This window comes from Lontra canadensis, unplaced genomic scaffold, assembly GCF_010015895.1.
Source record: "Lontra canadensis isolate GAN:19392208 unplaced genomic scaffold, GSC_riverotter_1.0 scaffold245, whole genome shotgun sequence".
Classification (NCBI taxonomy): domain Eukaryota; kingdom Metazoa; phylum Chordata; class Mammalia; order Carnivora; family Mustelidae; genus Lontra; species Lontra canadensis.
The window spans coordinates 383680-406612 of record NW_022631239.1 but is presented as its reverse complement, the minus strand read 5'-3'; positions in this window follow the sequence as shown (position 1 = coordinate 406612).

Below are 22933 nucleotides of genomic sequence, written 5' to 3'. Positions count from 1 at the left end.
ATCTATACATACTTCTCCCTAACTTCTGGTGGTTGTCTGGCAATGTTTACATTTCTTGGCTTGCAGACGTTTGAATCCAATATCTGCCTTCATTGTCACAAGCCATTATCCCCTGTTCTGATTTCACATGACTGTCTTCTTATAAAGACAGGAGTCACATTGGTTTAGGGATACACCCTACTTCAGTATGACCTTATCTTAATTCATTACATCTGTAATAATCACTCTCCAAATAAGGTTTCTGATGTACTGAAGGATAAAACTTCAAGATATCTTCTTTGCAGTGGTACAGTTCAACCTATATCAGTCACTGAACTAGTTCCTGGGGACACAAGACAAGGCAACATCCATGGCACTTTGTTTCTAACATGGGAAAACTGGCAGTAAGCATGTCTACTGAGTAGGAAATAATGGAGATGAGATTATTTTTGTTTCAGAGAGAGAGAGAGAGAAAGCACAAGTGGGAGAGGGGCAGAGGGAAAGAGAGAGATGCAAACTCCCTGCTAAGTGCAGAGCCCAACATGGAGCTCAATCTCAAGACCCTGAGCTCATGACATGAGCCAAAACCAAGAGTTGGGTGCTTAACTGACTGAGCCACCCAGGTGCCCCAGAGTGGGACTATTATATGTGGGATTGTCAGTGAAGCTCTTTCTCAGGAAGTAACATTTCAGCTGAGTTCTGAAGATCAAGAGGAAACCAGGTCTGGGCTGGCCTTTGGTTTTTTATGAGCTTGACATCATTTTTTCCAGGAACAGACTGGAGCCCGGCAGACAATGTGCAGACGGTAGGAGCTGAGGTCAAAAAGTCAGATAGGAACCACATCATTCTGGAGATATTCTGAGGTTGGAGAGTTACATTATGAGAGTGACATGATCTCATTCATGTGCTCAGAAGGTGAGTCTGGCCACTGTTTGGAGAATAGAATGGACAGGGACAATATGGCTTTGGGAATGACCATTAGGAGAATCTTGCAGAAATCAAGGGAGGGATAAGAGTTGATTGCCCCAGTGCTGCAACAGTGTGCAGGGGACAGAAGTGACCCTGTACTGAGTGTGATGTAGGTAGGACAAGCAAGAACTGCAGTGATGGATGGTAGTGGTTTGTGATAATGAAGTGAATCCAGGATGAGCCCTTGGCCTTTTCCTTAGTCAGGTGCAGATATGGTGGTTTTGTTTCCCAAGATCTGCTGTTTTAACTGTCTTTGAGATGTTCTGATGAGAATTAGTTAAGATCAAAAGGTAGTTGCAGTGATAGTGACTAAAAAGCCATCAGTGGGCAGCAGAAAGATGGTTGCAGAGTAGAAGATCCTAGGCTCTCCTGGTCCCACAAAAATAACAAGATAACTATTAAATTATCATAACACTCCAGAAATTGGTTTGAAAACTGAAAGAACTAACTCCACAACTAAGCTGAGAAAAGAAACTGCAACCAAGAAGGTAGGAAGTGCGGAGACGTGATTTAAGGGAGAAATGTATCATGGCTGCTAAGGAAGAGAGGAAGCCATGATCACAGAGAAGGGTGAAAGAGAGAGGAGAGCATTGGGGAATGCACAAGGAGAAAATTAACCCAAAGCCTTTGGCTTGGAAAAGGAGAGGGGTTGAATTTCATGAGTTCTTGCAACTAGTGGCCTTAAAGACTAGAGTTCTAAGGGTCAAGAGACTTGACTGGGCTAGAGCCTAGAAGATATTGCACTGCTCCTGGAGAGAATCGAGGCGCAGATACCATGAAAACAGCAATCTGAAGAGCACCTGGGGCATGCAGAGGGGGAGATTACTCACTCTTCACGGAGTGCGTCCCTGATAGGGAATATCCAATAGAAAAAGACAGTCTCTTCAACAAATGGTGTTGGGAAAACTTGACAGCAACATGCAGAAGAATGGAATTGTCCTGCCTTCTTACACCATGCATACTTCCATACTGTTTTCCAGCTCGCATTCCCACCAACAGTGTAAGAGTGTTCCCTTTTCTCCACATCCTCACCAACATCTATTGTTTCCTGAAGTTAATTTTAGCCATTCTGACAGGTGTGAGGTTGTATCTCATTGTGGTTTTGATTTGTATTTCCCTGATGATTAGTGAAGTTGAATATATTTTCATGTGTCTGTTAGCCATTTGTATGTCTTCTTTGGAGAAATATCTGTTCATGTCTTTTGCCTGTTTTTAAGTAGATTATCTGGGGGATTTTGGTGTTGAGTTGTAAAGGTTCTTTATATATTTTGGATACTAAGTCTTTATCAGATATATCATTTGCAAATATCTTCTACCATTGCATAGGTTACCTTCTAGTTTTGTTGACTGTTTCCTTTGCCTTGCAGAAGCTTTTTATTTTTATCAAGTCACAATAGTTCATTTTTGCTTTTGTTTCCCTGCGTTTGGAGACGTGTCTTGAAAGAAGGTGCTGTGGCCGAGGTCAAAGAGGTTCCTGCTTATGTTCTCCTCTAGAATTTTGATGAATTCCTATGTCACATTTAGGTCTTTCATCCATTTTGAGTCCATTTTTGTGCATGGTGTAAGGAAATGATCCCCTTTTATTCTTCTTCCTGTGACTGTCCTATTTTCACCATTTGATGAAGAGACTGTCCTTTTTCCGTTGGATCTTCTTTCCTGCTTTTTCAAAGATTACTTGAGTAATTAATGGACCCGAAGTTAAGGGTCCATTTCTGGGTTCCCTATTCTGTTCCATTGATCTATGTGTCTGGTTTTGTGCCAGTACCATACTCTTTTGATGATTACAGCTTTGTAATATAGCTTGAATTATGACATTGTGGTCAGACTTTGGTTTTCTTTTCCAACATTCCTCTGGCTACTTGGGGTCTTTTCTTGTTCCATACAAATTTTAGGATTATTTGTTCCAGCTCTGTAAAAAAGATGTTGATGGTATTTTGATAAGGGTTGTACTGAATGTGTAGATTGCTCTGGAAGCATAGACATTTTAAACATATTTATTCTTCCAATCCATGAGCATAGAATGTGTTTCCATTTCTTTGTGTATTCCTCAATTTCCTTCATGAGTGTTCTATAATTTTTAGAGTACAGATTCTTTAGCTCTTGGGTTAGGTTTATTCCTAGGTATCTTATGGTTTTTTGGTGCAATTATAAATGAGATCAATTCCTTAATTTCTCTTTCTTCTGCATCATTGTTAGTTTATAGAAATGCAAGTCATTTCTGTGCATCAATTTTGTATCCTGCCACATTGCTGAATTCCTGTATGAGTTCTAGCAATTTTAGGGTGGAGTCTTTTGGGTTTTCCACATAAATTTTCATGTCATCTGTGAAAAGTGAGAGTTTGAATTCTTTGCCATTTTGAACGATTTCTATTTTGTTGTTGTTGTTGTTGTTGTTGTTGTTGTTGTTGTTGTCTGATTGCTGAGACTAGAACTCTAGTACTATGTTGAACAACAGTGGTAAGAGTGGACATCCCTGTCATGTTCCTGACCATAGGGGGGAAAGTTCTCAGCTTTTCCCCATTGAGAATGATATTCACTGTGGGTTTTTCATAGATGGCTTTTAAGATATTGAGGTATGTTCCCTCTATCCCTATACTGTGGAGAGTTTTAATTAAGAAAGGATGCTGTATTTTGTCAAATATTTTTCTGCATCTTTTGAGAGGATCAAATGGTTCTTGTCCTTTCTTTTATTAATGTGATGTATCATGTTGCTTGATTTGCAGATGTTAAACAGCACTTGCAGCCCAGGAATGAATCCCACTTCATCATGGTGAATAATAATTTTTAATATACTATTGGATCCTATTGGCTAGTATTTTGGTGAGAATTTTTGCATCTGTGTTCATCAGGGATATTGGTTTGTAATTCTCCTTTTTGGTGGGATCTTTGTCTGGTTTGGGGGTCAAGGTAATGCTGGCCTCATAAAATGAGTTTGGAAGTTTTCCTTCCATTTCTATTTTTTGAAACAGCTTAAGAAGAATAGGTATTTGTTCTTCTTAAATATTTGGTAGAATTCCCCCGGGAGGCCATCCAGCCCTGGACTCTTGTTTATTGGGAGATTTTTTATTACTACTTCAATTTCCTTGCTGGATATGAGTCTGTTTAGGTTTTCTCTTTCTTCCTGTTTCAGTTTTGGTAGTTTATAAGTTTCTAGAAATGCATCAATTTCTCCAAATTGCCCAATTTTTTGGCATATAGTTGCTTATAATATGTTCTTAAAATTATATTTCCCTGGTGTTCATCATGATCTCTCCTCTTTCATTCATGATTTTAATTTGGGTCCCTTTTCTTATTTTTGATAAGTCTGGTGAGGTGTTTATTGATCTTATTAATTCTTTCAGAGAACCTGCTTCTAGTTTGGTTGATTTGTTCTACTGTTCTTTTGGTTTCCATTTCACTGATTTCTGATCTAATCTTAATTATTTTTCTTCTCCTGTTTGGTTTAGGTTGTTTTTAAAAAAGATTTTTATTTATTTATTTGAGAGAGGTACAGTGAGAGATAGCATGAGAGGGGGAAGATCAGAGGGAGAAGCAGACCACCCACAGAGCTGGGAGCCTGGTGCAGGACTCCATCCCAGGACTCCGGGATCATGACCTGAGCCAAAGGCAGTTGCTTAACCAACTGAGCTACCCAGGTGTCCCGGTTTAGGTTTTATTTGCTATTTTTTCTCTGGCTCCTTTTGGTGTAAGGTTAGCTAGTGTATTTGAGACTTTTCTTATTTCTTGAGAAAGACTTGCATTGCTATGTATTTCACTCTTAAGACTGCTTTTGCTGCATCCCTAAGGTTTTGAACAGATTTATTTTTTCATTTTCTTTTGTTTCCATGAATTTTTCAATTCTTCCTAAATTTCCTGTTTGACCCATTCACTCTTTAGCAGGATGCTCTTTAACCTTCATCTATTTGTGTTCCTTCCAAATTTCCTCTTGTGATTGAGTTCAAGCGTCAATGCATTGCGGTCTGAAAATGTGCAGGGAATAATCCCAATATTTTGGTACTGCTTGATAACTTATTTGTGATCCAGTATGTGGACTATTCTGGAGACTATTGCATGTGCACTCAAAAAGAGGAGCTCATATAGTGTCCAGGGCCTAGCACTTCAGGGAGTGTCCCTGGTGTGTTCTGCATGCATTCTGCTGCTGTGTTTTTTTGTTTTTTATTTGTTTGTTTGCTGCTGTGTTTTTCTTGCTCTTTCAGGCCAGTCATCTGCACAGGCTCTCCTTGCCTACAATGGGCAGTATTTGGATCTTGGCCAGAGTGTGGCGAGTTTTAACTAGGTATGCTCTTGTCTGCTTGTTAAATGAGACCTGATGTTTCTTCCACTGAAGTTTTGTAGAAATCTTTGGTCGAGAAATGTGGTATGTCCAGCATTACTGTTGGTCTTCTGAGCAAAGGGCCCACAGTTCTGGAACTTAGACACATGTGCCCAAGAAAAGCAGTACCAGCAGAGCACAGCGGGTGTAACTTGTAAGCAAGTTAAGCAGGCTTCCTTCTGTGCTAAGCTGTTACTGAAGCTGGTTAATATTGAGGGGCAAGGGAGGGAAATGGTGCCAGTCAGCTATTTTGTCCCCAGAGAGGAATCTCCATGCTTGCTGCTCTCATGGAAGCACTCCCAGAAGAATGAATAATCTCCCCACTGCCCCCCATGGGTCCCAGGCACTTTTCAAATCGCCACTTACATGCTGTCTTTCTTCGAGTTGCTTGCCCGCCTGGAGCAGCACATGCACTTTGGGCTCTACCAAGTGCCAAGCCTGCTGACTTTTAAAACTCCAAGCTTTAGGGATGTGGTGTGTCAGTGGCCTGTGCTGGTGTGCTGGTCTCGCTACAGTGGGGCTGATGCGGGTTTAACTAAGAAGAGAACTAACACCAGAGCACAGGGGCATGGGACTTGGAGCAAGCAGTCTAGACTGCCAGTGTTGGGTGAGCCATCCTCAGCAGGTGGTTTTCATCTACACAAAGGGATGCAGGAGTGAAGTGGAGCCCACTGGCTCTTTTGTCCCCAGAGAGACACCTCTGCAAATGCCACCTCTCACAGACGCACTCCAAGAAGAGCAATCTCTCCCCTGTGAACCTTGCACATTCCTCAGATCATGCCATCTGCAACTAGGTTGTTTGTCTCATTTCTCCCCAGGAGTAAGTCTGTGCCCTCAGGGTTCTATCCCAGCCAAGCCTGCTGACCTTTAAAACTCCAATATTGAAGTTCTGCAGGTTGCAAAAACTCAAAAATCAGCCCTTCCCGTTTTCCCAGCCAATGGCTTTAGTGAAGTGTTCTCCGTGTGTGTTCCTTTGTGTGCTCCTCTTTCTCACATTTCTCTGCAAACAGGGCTCCTTCCCCTCTGCAGCACCCATGATCTATTTCTCCCCCAAACCACATCTGTGCACATCCTACCTTCTTCGATGTGGCTTCTTCTTTCCTTCTAGTTGTGGAGTTTGTTCTGTTAGTCCTCAGGTTGATTTCTTAGCTATTCAGGATGGTTTGATAGCTAGCCAGTTGTGTTCGAGGGGTGAGATGAGCCTAGATTCACCTACTACACCACAATTTTTAAGTAATCTCTACACCCAATGTGGGATTCAAACTCACAACCCCAAGATCAAGAGCTGCATAATCTACTGAACTGAGCCAGCCAGATGTCCCTAAGCCAGCCAGGTGCCCCTGCTTCTGGATTTTTAATCAGAGCTAAAGAGTTTCCTCCACCACCAGGTTATGGAGGAATATCACCTGGTGTCCTTCTGTGAACAGGAGAGAGATGAGAGACAGATGGACCATACTGGGGTGTCAGGCATAAAAAGAACATCTGGGAAGGTGACCATCTTGTGAGAAACCTGTGAAAATCATGTCACTAAGTCAGGAGAATTTGATATTGAGATCAGGGTTCCAGTTTTGTGCTTAACTTTGAGAACCTGTTTTCTCCTCTCTCTCTCCTATGGATGTGGGTCCAGACCACCACAACTGGCAGATGAGGTCTTAAATGAAGCAGAAATTCCATGTTACCTCAGATGGACCCCTCAGAAGACACATTGGGAGGGAAAAACATTTTAGGGATAATACAGACACAAGGTCATTTCTGAAATCTACCACACAACCCGGCCATGGACTAAAGAGAAAGTAAAATCTCTAGTTCACACCCATAAGAGAACCAAGACTAAAACCACACAAGTGTTACCTATCTAGGAGAGTGGAGGAGAAGGTCGTAGCCTCTTACTGCTATTCAGGAGGATGAGAGGTCTGGATTGCAAATATCCTCAGTTTCCCAGTGTACAACCTCTCTCTGTTCAACTCCATTTATTTTGGTTTAGATGCCAGTTTTGCAGGACTCAGGGTCAAGCTTGGACTAAACCTGCTTGGAATGGAGATCATTTAAGGTCATATTTCACCAGCCCATGGGGTGGGCACTAACAACCATCTTACTGCTAGTGGACATTTCCAGTTATCCAGTCTACATATCAAAAGAGACAGGATGTGGATACAGATATAGAATTGGATGGATAGTGTCTGGCACAAAGTAGACATCTAATTCACATTTAACAAAGATGAGATATAGATGTAAGTAGAAAACGAAACTATGTATATGTTCTTTCATTCTTTTTATATACATATGAGTTTTTCAAGAACATTGGGATCACCCTATATTTATTGTTTCGTAATCTGGTTTGAAGAAAAGATTTTGTTTCTGTGTCTAAAATAATGTCTTTTCATTGGGAAAAAAATAACCTGTAGAAAATGAAAATGATGTATCTACATAGATGTGTGTGACCTTGTAGTAAGTCATCTGTAAAATAGGTAGGTTGATACTTACCTCAGAGTTCTGTGAAGAGAAATGAACAAAACAATAAAAACTATCTGACTTCCGATGCTGTCATATTTCAACAAATATGAGTATAGTCACTCCTGTGTTTCCTCCCAACAAAAGAAATGACTTAACCATGAATAACTCATAGAGATCATTGGGTCTGATGCAGCAGGAAAGGAAATGTACTCATGTTTATATGCTGGATCAGCTTTGGTGCAGTTTATTTCTTAAATGTTTTACCTGATTATGAGGAGGAGGACGAAAATCATCCCCTTGTTATATTTGCGTGTGATTGTGTACAACATAATAATTTGATATTTATATGTATATTTTGAAATGATGACCACTGTAAATCTAATTAACGCGCATCACTTTACATAGTTACAGATTTTTGTGTGTTATGAGGACTTTTAAAATCCACTCTGTTATCAACTTCCACATATGCAATAGCGTATTATTAACTATAGTCACCATTACTATACATGACATCTTCATGACTTATTTTTTTAAGATTTTATTTATTTGGCAGAGAGAGAGAGAACACAAGCAGGGGTGCGGCAGGCAGAGGGAGAAGCAGGTTCCCTGCTGAACAAGGAGCCCGATGTGGGACAGGATCCCAGGACTCTGGGATCATGACCTAAGCCAAAGGCAGACATTTAACCAACTGAGCCACCCAGGAGTCCTGTGACTTATTTATTTTATAACTAGAAATTAGTATGTTTCGAACCTTTTCCTCTTTTCACCTACCCCTCAGCCACTAACTTGTGCAGCCACCAAAGTTTTCTCTATATACCCGTGCTTGGTTTTCTGTTGTTTTTTTTAGGTTTCACATATAACTAAGATTATATGGTCTTTTTCTTTCTTTCTCTGTGGGACTTATTTAATTGGACATAATGCCCTTAAAATCCATGCATATTATCACAAATAGCAAGATTTCATTTTTTTGTGGTTCTCTAGTATTACATAGTATATATATACCACAACCTCTTTATCCATTCACCCATCAGTGGACACTTAGCTTGTTTCCACATCTTGGCTATTGTAAATAGTGCTGTAATTAAAATGGGGGTGCATATATCTTTTCAGGTTATTGTTTTTATTTTTATCAGATAAATAAACCCTGAACTAGATTTGTTAGATAATATGGTAGCTCTAATTTTAATTTTTGGAGGAACCCTCATATTATTTTCCATAGTAACTGTACCAATTTACATATTCACCAACAGTGCACAAGTGTTTCCTTTTCACATCTCACCAACACTTGTTATCTCTTGTCTTTTTCATAATCCCTATTCTAACATATGTAAGATGATATCTCATTGTGTGTTTTCCTGATGGTGACATTGAGCATCTTTTCAGGTATTGTTGGCCATCTGTATGTCTTTCTTGGAAAAAAATTTTATTCAGATCTACTCCTTTTTTAAAAACTGGATTGTTTACTTTTATTACTGAGTTGCACGAGTTTAAGTATTTTGGTTATTAACCCTTATTGGATATTGTTTTTCATTTTCTGTGCTCTCTTTCACCTTCCACTTTGATGCTAAAATATCAGCCTCCTACTGATCCCAAAATAGACACAGTATAGAATAACAAAGTATAAAGATGTGTCTGCTATACAATAGACTGAAAAGAGGAAACTTGAGCCTCAGATACCAGATCATTCCTGTCCTATAGTATCATGGGTAGTCACTTCCCCTGCATTGACTGCAGGCATAACACAGAAAAATACTGCATATTTCAATGGTTAGAGTGGGGAGAAAACAGGACACATTTACTCATTTTATGATCTTTAGCAAATGTTAAGTCTCCAGATATATGAGACCTCCATGTAATGATATGCATTACATGTGTGCACATGGAAAATACGATGGGAGTGTTATGAACTGAATTGTGCTCTCACAAAATTTATATATTGAAATCTTCACTCCCAGTACCTCACAATGTGATTTTTTTTTTTTGAGACGAGGCTTTTAAAAAGAAATTAAGGTGAAATTATCTCCTATGGATGGGCCCTAAATCAATGTAATTGGATCTTAATAAAGAAGCATAGGTCACAGAAAAGACAGACCTAGGGATGGCCACATGAGGATACAGGGAGCAGGTGTCCATCTGCAAGCCAAGGAAAGAAATCTCAGAAGAAACTAAACCTGCTGACACTGACCTTGATCTTCTAGCTTCCAGAAATGTGAGAAAATAAATTTCTATTGTTTAAGCCACTCGGTCTGTCTTATTTTCTTATGAAAGCCCTGGATCTAGCCACCAGACGCCTCACATTTCTCTTCATTTTCATTGTTATCTTTTAATTGAAAGGAGTATGTGTTACAAAAGAGTAAAAAAAATCATGAAATGGTTTGTTTACTATAATACCAATTCTGCTGGAACTTCATATGTATATAAAAGCAGTTCCATTTGCTATTGACCCTAAACTTCATCATGTTCATTGATTTATCTCTTCCCTCATCGCTGTCAGCTGATGTTCAGTGTGGACTGTACAGAGGGTCTCTACCAGAAAACAGGGCTTTCACCGTCCCATATCCCACCCTTGTACCGGCTGCCCAGACCTTCTCACACCCCCTGTTTGTCATCCCCTGTCCATGACACAGGACACAGCTGCCCAGATCCTGCTCTGATGACATATCCTCTCTCAGCCACTTATCCCCTGTTCTGGTATACACTGCCTTCACAAACTGCCCTCTTGATGCCAAGGCATGCCACTGACACCTGGAGTTTCATCAACTTCAGGATCTAGAGTACATGTTTTCATAATCTTTCTTCCCATCCAACCATTTCTTCAGACAGCGTTAGAATCATTCTGTATACATAAAAATCCTGGGGTTTATGGGAGTTTGGGTCTTTTGGTTTTGGTTTTGGTTTTCTTTCGCTTCTTGCACACAGTTCTTGGGAGCAGTGTTTAACAATGGTGATACTTTGGTGCCATCTGGTGACAAAAATCTGAACTGTTGCTTGAACAATATGGAACAGGAAAATCGGAGGGAGGGTCTGTGACACAAACTCACCAGACGTAGATTTCTAGAAGTCAGGATGGAAAGTGACAATCTCCTCGAGTAAAGCATGTTGGTGAACTCTCCCTGGACATTTTAAATGAAATCATACAATATGTGGTCTTTGCATTTTTGGCCCTTTTCACCCAGCTTAACATTTTTAAGTTTCATCCATATTGTAGCACATATAAGTACTTCTTTTCTTTTTATTGTCAAATAATACACCGCATTTTTCTTTTTTCACTTTTGAATTGGTGGATATTTAAGCTGTTTCCACTTTTGGCTATTATCAGTAATATGCTATGTGCATTTGTGTACAAGTTTGTTTTTATATAGACATATGTAGTTGTTTCTTTTGGTTGTGTACCTAGGAGCAGGATTGCTGTGTCATATAATAATTCTGTTGAAATGTTTGAGGAACTGCCAGATTATGGTCATGACCCTGAGAGTGCTGAGGAATGCAGGCATAGTCTGTTACTTCTCTCCTTATTAGATTGTAGCTATGAATTTTAAGGAAAAAAATGATAGAATTGAGGTGCCCTTCTAATTACCTCATATCTGAGAGGACATGATACCCACGAGACATCACTGGATCACTGGAAACATTCACCCTCATGGCAGGGTTAAGGCCATTTTTGTCTACTTTCTCCAATTTACAGTGACTATTACTCAATCACCTACTCTATTTTTTAGAAGTGAAATACAGTCTGCCTTGAGCTCAAGTGCAGGAGATGGAATTAAAGTTCACCTCATAGAGGCATGAAATATACATATATTATTTGGAATTATTTGAAAAGACAGTTTGTCTCTTATCACCCATTTTTATTAATTCATTTTTTACATTTATATTTATTTATATATTTAGATTCATGCATACTGTTCTGTAGATTTTCTTTTTCATGGATACATACCACAAGAAAGTCTAGCATCAGGGTTTTATTATGCATTAAAGGAATTTTAACCAAACACTCAGAAAACTGCAGAAGATCTTTATCTCCGCCACTATGTATCACCATTGTTGTACTGTCTAAATATGGTATATTAGAAAATACACTTGGGCAATATATTTAACCATGTAGAGTTTGGAAAAACATTATAATTTCACATGACTTTATTCTGTACTTGGTAATTCCTTGAGAAACAAATAAGCAAACAAAAACAAAGAGATAAGCCAGGTATTCCTGAAGTGACAATAAAAAATTATTGCTAACATGAAAAAAATATTTATAAAATCCTTTTCAAGTGAAACAAAAGTATGAAATATGTCAGAGAAAATGTGTGCTTCATTTGAAAGCCCGTTGTCTAAAGGAAAGCCTCTGACTCTACGGAAGATATTTTGGTTTTCTTTCGCTTCTTGCACACAGTTCTTGTGTATATAACTCTTTCTTTTTTTTTTTGCTTTTTAAAACTTTATTTCAACATAACTATGCTTACAGATATACAGTCATATTGGCCAATAAAAAGCAATTTAAGTTTAACTTATCCTACACAATTTGGACCAAAGACTCAGTACATGCTTTAAGCTTAAAAAAAAAAAGGATTTGCAATCTGGTTTATTTTTCATCTATTACAAATGTATATAAAAGATCCTCCCATCAAATGCTGCTAAAGCAGGCAGCAAGAACCTTGAGAATTTAAACTTTGGTTTTTCTCAGAAAAATAACACGTATTGCACCATAAAAGTTTATAAAATTGTAATGTTTCAATGCCAGTTTGAAAAGATCAGTTAACTAATAGATGTTGAAAAGGGTGGGGAGAGCCTATGTATACAAGTGAAAATGTAAAAGCTATCTGACTTAGTTAAAATTGCATGTAGATTGCAAGTCTACACAAACCAAGATTCAGATAATTTATTGAATCTGAATTAACACTATCAGCTCAGTTCATCTGCTGAGGTCAACAAGGAAACTGCATATACCAGTTGTTTTTCTGGTTTATGCAAAAAATAAAATTAAGTTTCTTCCCCAGCTTTTTAGTCCAGAGCTGATATTATACTACTAGCTTTTATGTAACTCATCACACTGCATTACAATCCTTGTCTATTCTCAAGAAATTAAATTCTGTTCTGGGAGCAAGGAATTCTTTCTTGTGGAAATGCTTGTTTGTCTTCATTTGAATAATAATTTCAACATTTCTGATCTGTACATGTGACAAAGAAGTGGCTGTTGAGCTGGCAAGTATAATTTTCAATGAAGCATGGGGAACATGGTCTTCTTAGATGAGGGATGAAGACTGAGTTGGAAGGGGATGTGAAATGAGCACCTAGAATTCTTAGTATTTTGGTGCAAAGGTGAGAATATATGTAAAAAGGTCAGTAATATGGAGATGTTAGATGTTAGAGATGTGGAGAGGGGCCCAGGGTTTTAAAGCATATTTTAAATGATTAATTATAAGAGACTTGAGCAGGTTGAAATCTTCATGGCAAGGAGTCATCTCTTCTTCCATTTAACTTCTGAATTTACCACCCCACCCTATCCATACATTATGCCCTTCTTTCTATTTTGGAGAAACCTAAATCTTTTTTTTAAAAGATTTTATTTATTTATTTGTCAGAGAGAGAGAGGGAGAGAGAGCGATCACAGGCAGACAGAATGGCAGGCAGAGACAGAGGGAGAAGCAGGTTCCCTGACGAGCAAGGAGCCTCATGTGGGACTCGATCCCAGGATGCTGGGATCATGACCTGAGCCAAAGGTAGCTGCTTAACCAACTGAGCCACCCAGGCGTCCTGAGAAACCTAAATCTGGTGTAGAGTTTGGTCAAAATGCCTGTTAACTGGATGGTTGGATGGATTTAGGAGGTGTCAAACATGCCCTGAAAATTCATGGATTTTTATGTCACAGAGCAAAGCTCTTCATACAGCTGACTAAAGCCGTATGTTCCTGAAAGAACTCTGCTGCTCAGGACTCAACAACAAGTGGCTAAATGTGGAGGGCATTTCAAGTGTGGAAGACAGGCATGAGAGTCACCTTTACCATAGAAACCTGACATCATTACAGTGACCTTGGTGACTTTTTAGTAGAGACAAATGCAGCCTGGGAGGAAAAGCAACCTTCAAGTATTTGAGACTCAACTGAGGGTGTGGGCACCACATTGGGAGCTGAACCACTCTAGGGTGTCAGGACACGAAGTGATGAAGATCCTAGTCACCTTTTTCATGGCTTGGAGGTCTGTGCCTAGGTAGTCTCCTAGGTAAAGACATGGAGGCCATGTTCTGCCTCTGTGATTGTGGGTCCTGCTCCAGGAGTTTTCTGAAACTGTTTTCATCTAAAGGCAGGGGCACTAGAGGTATGACAGTTAATGACCCTCTCTAAGCCCCAGCTTTCCCATCTGTACAATGGGGATGAGAACGCTTCACCCAGGATGTGCGAGAACAGTGATACACATGAGTGAATCCATATTCCTGTGGTTACTGTGGAATCATGAATGTCTGTATGAATTCAGGCCACTTCTTACTTCTTTCAACTTTGCTGTTAGGGGATAGACTTGGAAAGGAGGTTTAAGAAGACCTGTTGTAAAGCCCATTGAGACATGTTGTTTCAACCATGATGGAATTGTATCAGTGTAACTGTCACTAACACTGGTGCCTAGCATGGTGCCTAGCATGGTGCCAGGCACATAGTTACTCCAGTAAATCATAGTGATTCCTGGATCTGTTTTCACAGTGCAGCTTTTCATGCTGGCGACTGAGCTGCTATCAGGTGCCTGAAGGAGGCAGATTCCATGTATCTCTGTTCTCATCAATGCTGAAATGTTTACTTCAGGTGCAAGGGCAGCAGTCCTTAGGAAACACCAGCATCTCACATTCCTGGTGGAATATGATACCTGACACAAGTAAGTTAACAGATCTGAACAAAAGCATGTTGTGGAATAGCTCCCTTGAGGTTCACAAACTAACATAAAAATAGACAAACTGCTTTGATCTCATCATGAGAAAAGATATTTAGCAGATGGAATTGCAACCCTTGAGCATGTACATGTTGTGTAATAGCCCTGAGGCCCATGTTAGAGAAGTCTGCTTTTATGTGAAAGCAATGAACAGTTCAGCTCAACATGGACTTGATCTTCAACAGACACTTGTAATAAATACATATTTATATTCTGAACACATAAACAATAATAAATCATATGTTCTCTCAGAAGGATGTGAAAATATGCAGTTAGAAGTGTTCCTAGTAATTTGAGATTGTAACATGGATTTGTTCCTGGTAATCATGTTTTTATCCATTCTACAATGAACATTTTTAAAAGCCTAAATTTTTCTAGGTGATGGGGATTAAAGAGGACACTTGTTGCAATGAGCACCAGGTACTGTATGGAAATGTTGATAAAGGAATGCATGAGAATGATAATCACCTCATTCAAAAGATCAGTGGTTGCTTGGGGACAGGTGAGGAAATGGGTGGTTGAAGAGTATAGGCTTAAAGTGTGATGGCTCAGGAATACAGTAAAAGTTATATTTACCTACCAGGTAACAGACATTTTTAACTAACACTTGGAAAATGATTATCATTTCCCCATCACCTACCTCCCCTTTGGTAACCATCAGTGTGTTCTCTATAGTTAAGAGTCTGTTTCTTGGTTTGCTTTTCTCTCTTTTTCCCTTTCCTCATTTGTTTTTTTTTTCTTAAATACCACAAAGGAGTGAAATCATATGGTGTTTGTCTTTCTCTGATTGACTTATTTCACTTAGCATAATATTCTCTAGTTCCATCCATGTCATTGTAAATGGCAAGATTTCATTCTTCCATAATATTCTATTTCATAGATATACTACTACCTCTTCTGTATCCATTCATCTATCAGTGGATGCTTGGGCTCTTTCCATAATTTGGCTATTGTAGTTAATGCTGTTATAAACATCCAGAATCATGTATCCATTTGAATTAGTATTTTGTATTATTTGGACAAATATTTGGTCATACAATTGCTGGATAAAAAGGTTGTTCTTTTTTTACATTTTTGAGGAATTTCCATACTGTTTTCCACAGTAGCTGTACCAGGTTGCATTCCCACCAACAGTGCAAGAGAATTCCCCTTTCTCCACATCCTCACCAACACCTGCTATTTCTCCTTTTTTTTTAAACCATTCTGACGGGTGTGAGGTAATATCTCGTAGTTTTGATTTGTATTTCCTTGATAATGAGGAATGTTGAGCATCTTTTCATGTGTCTGTTAGAGTGGTATGTCTTCTTTGGAAAAATCTCGATTCATGTCTTCTGCCTATTTTTAATTGGATTATTCACTTTGTTAGGTGTTCGGTTTTATAAGTTCTTTATATATTTTGGATACTAACCCTACAAATATCTTCTCCCATTCCATAGATTGCCTTTCAGTTTTGTTGATTGTTTCCTTCACTGTGTGGAAACTTTTAATTTAGATGTTTTCCCAATCATTTATTTTTCCTTTTGTTTCCATTGCCTCAGGAGACATATTTAGAAAGAAGTTGCTAAGGTCGATGTCAAAGAGGTTACTGCCTGTGTTATCCACAGGACTTTTATGGTTTCGGGTCTCACATTTAGGACTTAAATCCATTTTTCAATTTGTTTTTTGTTTGGTATAAGAAAGAGTCATTCTCTTTCCTTTTTTGTGGTCCAGTGTCATTCTTTTTCATATGACTATCCAGTTTTCCCAACACAATTTGTTAAAGAAACTGTCTTTTTCCATTGGATATTCTTTCCTGCTTTGTCAAGGATCAATTGACCATATAGGTGTGGGTTTATTTCTGAATTTTCTAGTCTGTTCCATTGATCTATGTGTCTACTTTTGTGCCAGTACCTCACTGTCTTGATCACTACAGCTTTGTAACATAACTTGAAATCCATAATTGTGATGCCTCCAGCTTTTCTTTTTTTATTTTTTTAAATATTTATTTATTAATTTGAGAGAGAGAGAGAGAGCACACAAGCAGGAGGGAGAGGGAGAAGCAGGCTCCCCATGGAGGAGGAAGCCCGATGCAGAACTTGATCCCAAGAACCTGGCAAAGGAAGATGCTTAACCATCTGAGCCACTCAGATGCCCCAAGTGCATTTTTTAAACTATTCTGACACCCTATGTTTTTTGATTGAAGTGTTTAGTCCATTTACATTCTAAGTAATTATTGGAAGTTATTTTTGATAGATATGTATTTGTTGCTATTTTATTATTTGTTTTGTCTTTGTTTCTAGACATTTTCCCTGATCCTTTCTTTTTTTTTTTAAAGATTTTATTTATTTATTTGTCAGAGAGAGTGAGCATAGGCAGACAGAGAGGCAGGCAGAGGCAGAGGGAGAAGCAGGCTCCCTGCTGAGCAAGGAGCCCGATGCGGGACTTGAACCCAGGACCCTGGGATCATGACCTGAGCTGAAGGCAGCCGCTTAACCAACTGAGCCACCCAGGCATCCCCCTGATCCTTTCTTGTCTGTCACTTTTGGTCTCTCCTTTGCCCTCAGAGTCCCCTTTAATATTTCTTGCAGGGCTGGTTTAGTGGTCATGATCTCCTTTAGTTTTTGTTTGTCTGGGAAACTCTTCATCTCTCCCTCCTATTCAGCACGTAAAATATACAACAATTTCTTTTGGGAAATCTCCAGCTAGCCTTATGGGTTTTCCCTTGTAAGTTAAGGGTTTCTTTTGTCTTTCTTTTTAAGATTTTTTTCTTTATCACTGTATCTTCCCAATATATCTTGGTGTTTGCCTGTTTTTGTTTATTTTGATGGGAGTTCTCTGTGTCTTTTGGGTCTGGATGTCCATCTCCTTCTCCAGATTAGGAAAGTTTTCTGCTACTATTTTTTAAGCAAATTTTCTGCCCCCTTTTCTCTCTTTTCTCCTTCTGGGACTCTTATGATATGAATGTTATTACATTTGAAGGATTCACTGAGTTCATTAGTCTATTCTCATGTTGCATAATTCTTTTTCCTCTCTATTGTTCAGCTTCATTACTTTCCATTATTTTAAAGAAGATTTTATCTTGTTCTTTCATTTGCAATAAATTCCTCCATCTTCACATTTTTTCTAAGTCTCTGTCCTCTTCTGTGTTTTATAAAAACCAGTTATGTCTCCTGCTCCTAAAATTTATAGCCTTATGAAGAAGACATCATGTTAGTGCCTATGATGTCATATGATGCTAATGTTATTACATTTGATGTAATATGTATTTCTATTTGTAGTTTCCTTTTTTAAGATTTTATTTATTTATTTGACAGACAGAGATCACAAGTAGGCAGAGAGGCAGGCACAGAGAGAGAGGGGGAAGCAGGCTCCTCGCTGAGCAGAGAGCCCAATGCGGAGCTCAATCCCAGGACCCTGAGATCATGAACTGAGCTGAAAGCAGAGGCTTAACCCACTGAGCCACCCAGGCGGCCCTCTCTGTGTAGTTTCTATGTATATTCTCATGTTGCATAATTTTTCTTTCTCTCTGTTGTTCAACTTCATTACTTTCCATTATTTTGTCTTCTGGACCTCTAATTCATTTATTTTCTTCTTCCAGCCAGCCATTTATTGTATCAAGCCTGTTTCCAATCTCTTTTATTGCATTCTTCATCTCTTTCTTTTTTAACTCTTTTATCTCTGTGGTAAGGGTCTCACTGGAGTCCTTTATCTTTTCTGAGGTCCAGTGAGTATTGTTGCCTTAAATTCTTCACCAGTCATTTTACTCATATCTGTTTTGCTTAGATCTCTGGCCATGGCCTTATCTTATTTATAAATTTATTCTGTAAATAAATAAATTCTATAAATAAATTCTTCTGTCTTCACATTTTGTCTAAGTCTCTTCTGTGCTTTATCTCCTGCTCTCAAAATTGATGGTTTTATTAAGAAGACGTCATGTAGTGCCCAGGACCTGGCACTTCAGAAAGTACCTCCGGTGTGTGTTAGGTACACTCTGCTATTGTGTTCTGGCTGCTCTATTCTTCAGCCCAATCATTTGCAGAGACTCTCTTTGCCTGTTGTGGGCAGTGTTTCATCCCTGACTGAATGTGGTGAGTTGTAACAAGGTGTGTTCGGGTCTAATTGTTTTTTAACTTTAATTTTTAATCTAGTTTTATTAAGATAAAATTGACATGGGGCACCTGCATGACTCAGTTGGAAAAACATGCAACTCTTGATCTTGGAGTTGTGAGATAGAGCCCCACATTGAGTATAGAGATTATATATATATATATATATATATATATATATATATGAAAGATAAAATTGGGGGCACCTGGGTTGTTCAGTGGGTTAAGCCACTGCCTTTGGCTTGGGTCATGGTCTCAGGGTCCAGGGATCGAGCCCCACATCAGGATCTCTGCTCAGCTTCCCCCTCCCTCTCTGCCTGCCTCTGCCTACTTGTGATCTCTCTCTCTGTGTCAAAAAAAAATAAATAAAATCTTTTTGTTAAAAAAAAAGATAAAATTATTCCAAACACCTACAAATCCAACAGGAGATTGAAGAGAAAGAGCAACAATTTTAGAAACAGAAAATCAACCACTTTCTGGAAGGTCGGAACTGCAGAGAAGTGAATCCAAAGCAACGGGAAGATAGACCATGGGGGGGGGGGTGCTGGTTACTGGCAAGCAGCAGAGTGACGGAGCACGAAATCTGAACTTTTAAAAGTCTCCTCCACTTAGGGACATCACTCCAGAGGCTAAGCAGGGCTGGAGCCCTTGTGGGGACAGCATGGTCTCAGGTCCCGTGGGGTCACAGAAGGATTGGAGGGGGTGTCTGGGTATCACAGAGCTCACAGGTATTAGAGTGGGGAAGCCAGCTGCAGAGATGGAGTCAAGGACTGAGTTCTCAACTCAGGGTTACCTTAAACTGTGATCCGTGGCACAGTGAGACCACTACTCTTTGAGCAGGGACCCCACAAGTGGCAGATCTGGGAAGACCCCCCTGGAAGAGCAGCAAGTATCTGCTGGGTTTGGAGACTCCAGGTGGGGCTGTGTGCCAGAGACAGAGATGCTCATTCACAGTCTGGGTGAGCTCAGAGGAGCGTGGCCAGAGGCCAGGGAGATGGAAGTGATTGAGCACTTTTCTCCGAGGGTGCACTGAGGAGTGGGGCCCCAAGCTCCCAGGTCCTCCAGGCTGGAGATTGGGAGGCCGATATTTTCATTCCCATCTTCCAGAACTCTATAGAAGGCATTCAGGGAACAAAATCCCCTGAGAGCAAACCGGAGCAGATTACTTAGCCCGGCCCCTGGCAAGGGAGGTGCAATTCTGCCTTGGGCAAAGACACTTGAGAATCACTACAACAGACCCCTCACCCAGAAGATCAGCAAGAAATCCAGCCAAGACCAAGCTCACATATCAAGAAGAACAGCAGAATTCCAGAGGAGGAGAAAGCAAAGAATGGAATTCATGGTTTTCTCCCCATGATTCTTTAGTCTTGCAAAGTTAGTTATTTTTTTTATTTTTTTATTCTAATTTTTTTAACTTTAACTCTTTCCTCTTTTAACTTTTTAAACTAGTTTATCTTAACAATACCTTTCATTTAAAAAAAAGTCTTTTGAAACTTCATTATTATAGTCCTATTTTATCCTTCATTGTTTCTAAGTTTATTTGTTGTATACACATAGGATTTTTTCTTCTAAAAAATTTTGGGACAGATAGCTTCTTCTAATATATCAAAATATACCTGAAATCTAGCACAGGGCTTTGTTCTAGTCTCCAGCCTGAGCAAATTCTCTCCACTCTCTTTTTCTTTCTTTTCCCAACCAACTTATCTTATCAACTCCTATTTTAGAATTTTTTTAGATTTTTCATCTTTATAGTCATATTCCATCCCTTCATCATGTTTACCCTTATTTTTGTGTATATATATATACATACATACATATATGTATGTATGTATATATATATGTTTTCCATTCTTTGAAATTTGGGGAGATAGTTTTTCTAAGAGACCAAAATTCTCCCAAAATTAAGTAGGTAGCTCTGTTCTATTCACCAGTCTAATATGTATATTTTCTTTTTTCCTCTTTTTCTTTTTTCTTTAATTTTTTTAACTTCTTTTTACCCCCTTTCTTCCCCCCATGATTTCAGGTCTCTTCTGATTTGGTTAACACACATTTTTCTGAGGTCTTTGCCATCCTATTAGTACTTTATTCTCTCCTTCATATATTCTTATCTGGATAAAATGACAAGGCTGAAAAACTCACCACAAAAAAAAAGAAAAAGAAAAATAGGTGGTACTAAAGGCTAGGGACCTAATCAATACAGACATTGGTAATATGTCAGATCTAGAGTTCAGAATGATGATTCTCGAGGTGCTAGCTGGGCTCAAAAAAGGCATGAAAGATATTAGAGAAACACTGTTTGGAGAAATAAAAGCCCTTTCTGGAGAAAAGAACTAAAATCTAACCAAGCTGAAATGATAAAAGCTATTAATGAGGTGCAATCAAAAATGGAGGCTCTTACTGCTAGGATAAATGAGGCAGAAGAAGAATTAGTGATATAGAACACCAAATGATGGAGAATAAAGAAGCTGAGCAAAAGAGAGACAAACAACTACTGGACCATAAGAGGAGAATTCGAGAAATAAGTGATACCATTAGACAAAACAATATTAGAATAATTGGGATTCCAGAAGAAGAAGAAAGAGAGAGGGGAGCAGAAGGTATATTGGAGTGAATTATTATAGAGAATTTCCCTAATATGGCAAAGGGAACAAGCATCAAAATCCAGGAGGCACAGATTTACTCAAAATCAGTAAGACTAGGTCCTAATAGTAAAACTTACAAGTCTTAGTGACAAAGAGAAAATCCTGAAATCAGTCCGGGACAAGAAGTCTGTAACGTCCAATGGTAAAAATATTAGATTGGCAGCAGACTTACCCACAGAGACCTGACAGGCCAGAAAGAACTGGCATGATATATTCAGAGCACTGAACGAGAAAAACATGCAGCCAAGAATACTATATCCAGCTAGGCTATCATTGAAAATAGAAGGAGAGATAAAAAGCTTCCAGGACAAACAAAAGCTGAAAGAATCTGTAAACACCAAACCAGCTTTACAGGAATTATTGAAAGGGGTCCTCTAAGCAAAGAGAGACCCTAAAAGTAGTAGACCAGAAAGGGACAGAGACAATATACAGTAACAGTCACCTTACAGGCAATACAATGGCACTAAATTCATATCTCTCAGTAGTTACCCTGAATGTAAATGGGCTAAATGCCCCAATCAAAAGACACAGTGTATCAGAATGGATAAAAAAAATAAACCCTATCAATATGCTGTCTACACGAAACTCATTTTAGACTCAAAGACACCCCCAGAATTAAAGTGAGGGGATGGAAAACAATTACCATGCTAACGGACATCAGAAGAAAGCTGGGGTGGCAATCCTTATATCAGATAAATTAGATTTTAAGCCAAAGACTATAATAAGAGATGAGGAAGGACACTATATCATACTCAAAGGATCTGTCCAACAAGAAGATCTAACAATTTTAAATATCTATGCCCCTAACATGGGATCAGCCAACTATATAAACCAATTAATAAAAAAATCAAAGAAAGACATCGACAATAATACAATAATAAGGGACTTTAACACCCCCTCACTGAAATGGACAGATCATCCAAGCAAAAGATCCACGAGGAAATAAAGGCCTTAAATGATACACTGGACCAGATGGACATCACAGATATATTCAGAACATTCCATCCCAAAGCAACAGAATACACATTCTTCTCTAGTGCACATGGAACATTCTCCAGAATAGATCACATCCTGAGTCACAAATCAGGTCTCAACCGGTACCAAAAGATTGGGATCGTTCCCTGCATATTTTCAGACCACAATGCTCTGAAGCTAGAACTCAATCACAAGAGGAAAGTTGGAAAGAACCCAAATACATGGAGACTAAAGAGCATCCTTCTAAAGAATGAATGGAGTTGAGGGAAATTGGAAGGGGAGGTGAACCATGAGAGACTATGGACTCTGAAAAACAATCTGAGGGTTTTGAAGGGGCGGGGTGGGAGGTGGGAGGTTGGGGGAACCAGGTGGTGGGTATTAGAGAGGGCACGGATTGCATGGAGCACTGGGTGTGGTGCAAAAACAATGAATACTGTTACGCTGAAAAGAAATAAAAAATTTAAAAATTAAAAAAAAAAAAAGAATGAATGGGTCAACCAGGAAATTAAAGAAGAATTGAAAAAATTGATGGAAACAAATGATAATGAAAACACAACGGTTCAAAATCTGTGGGACACAGCAAAGGCAGTCCTGAGAGGAAAATAT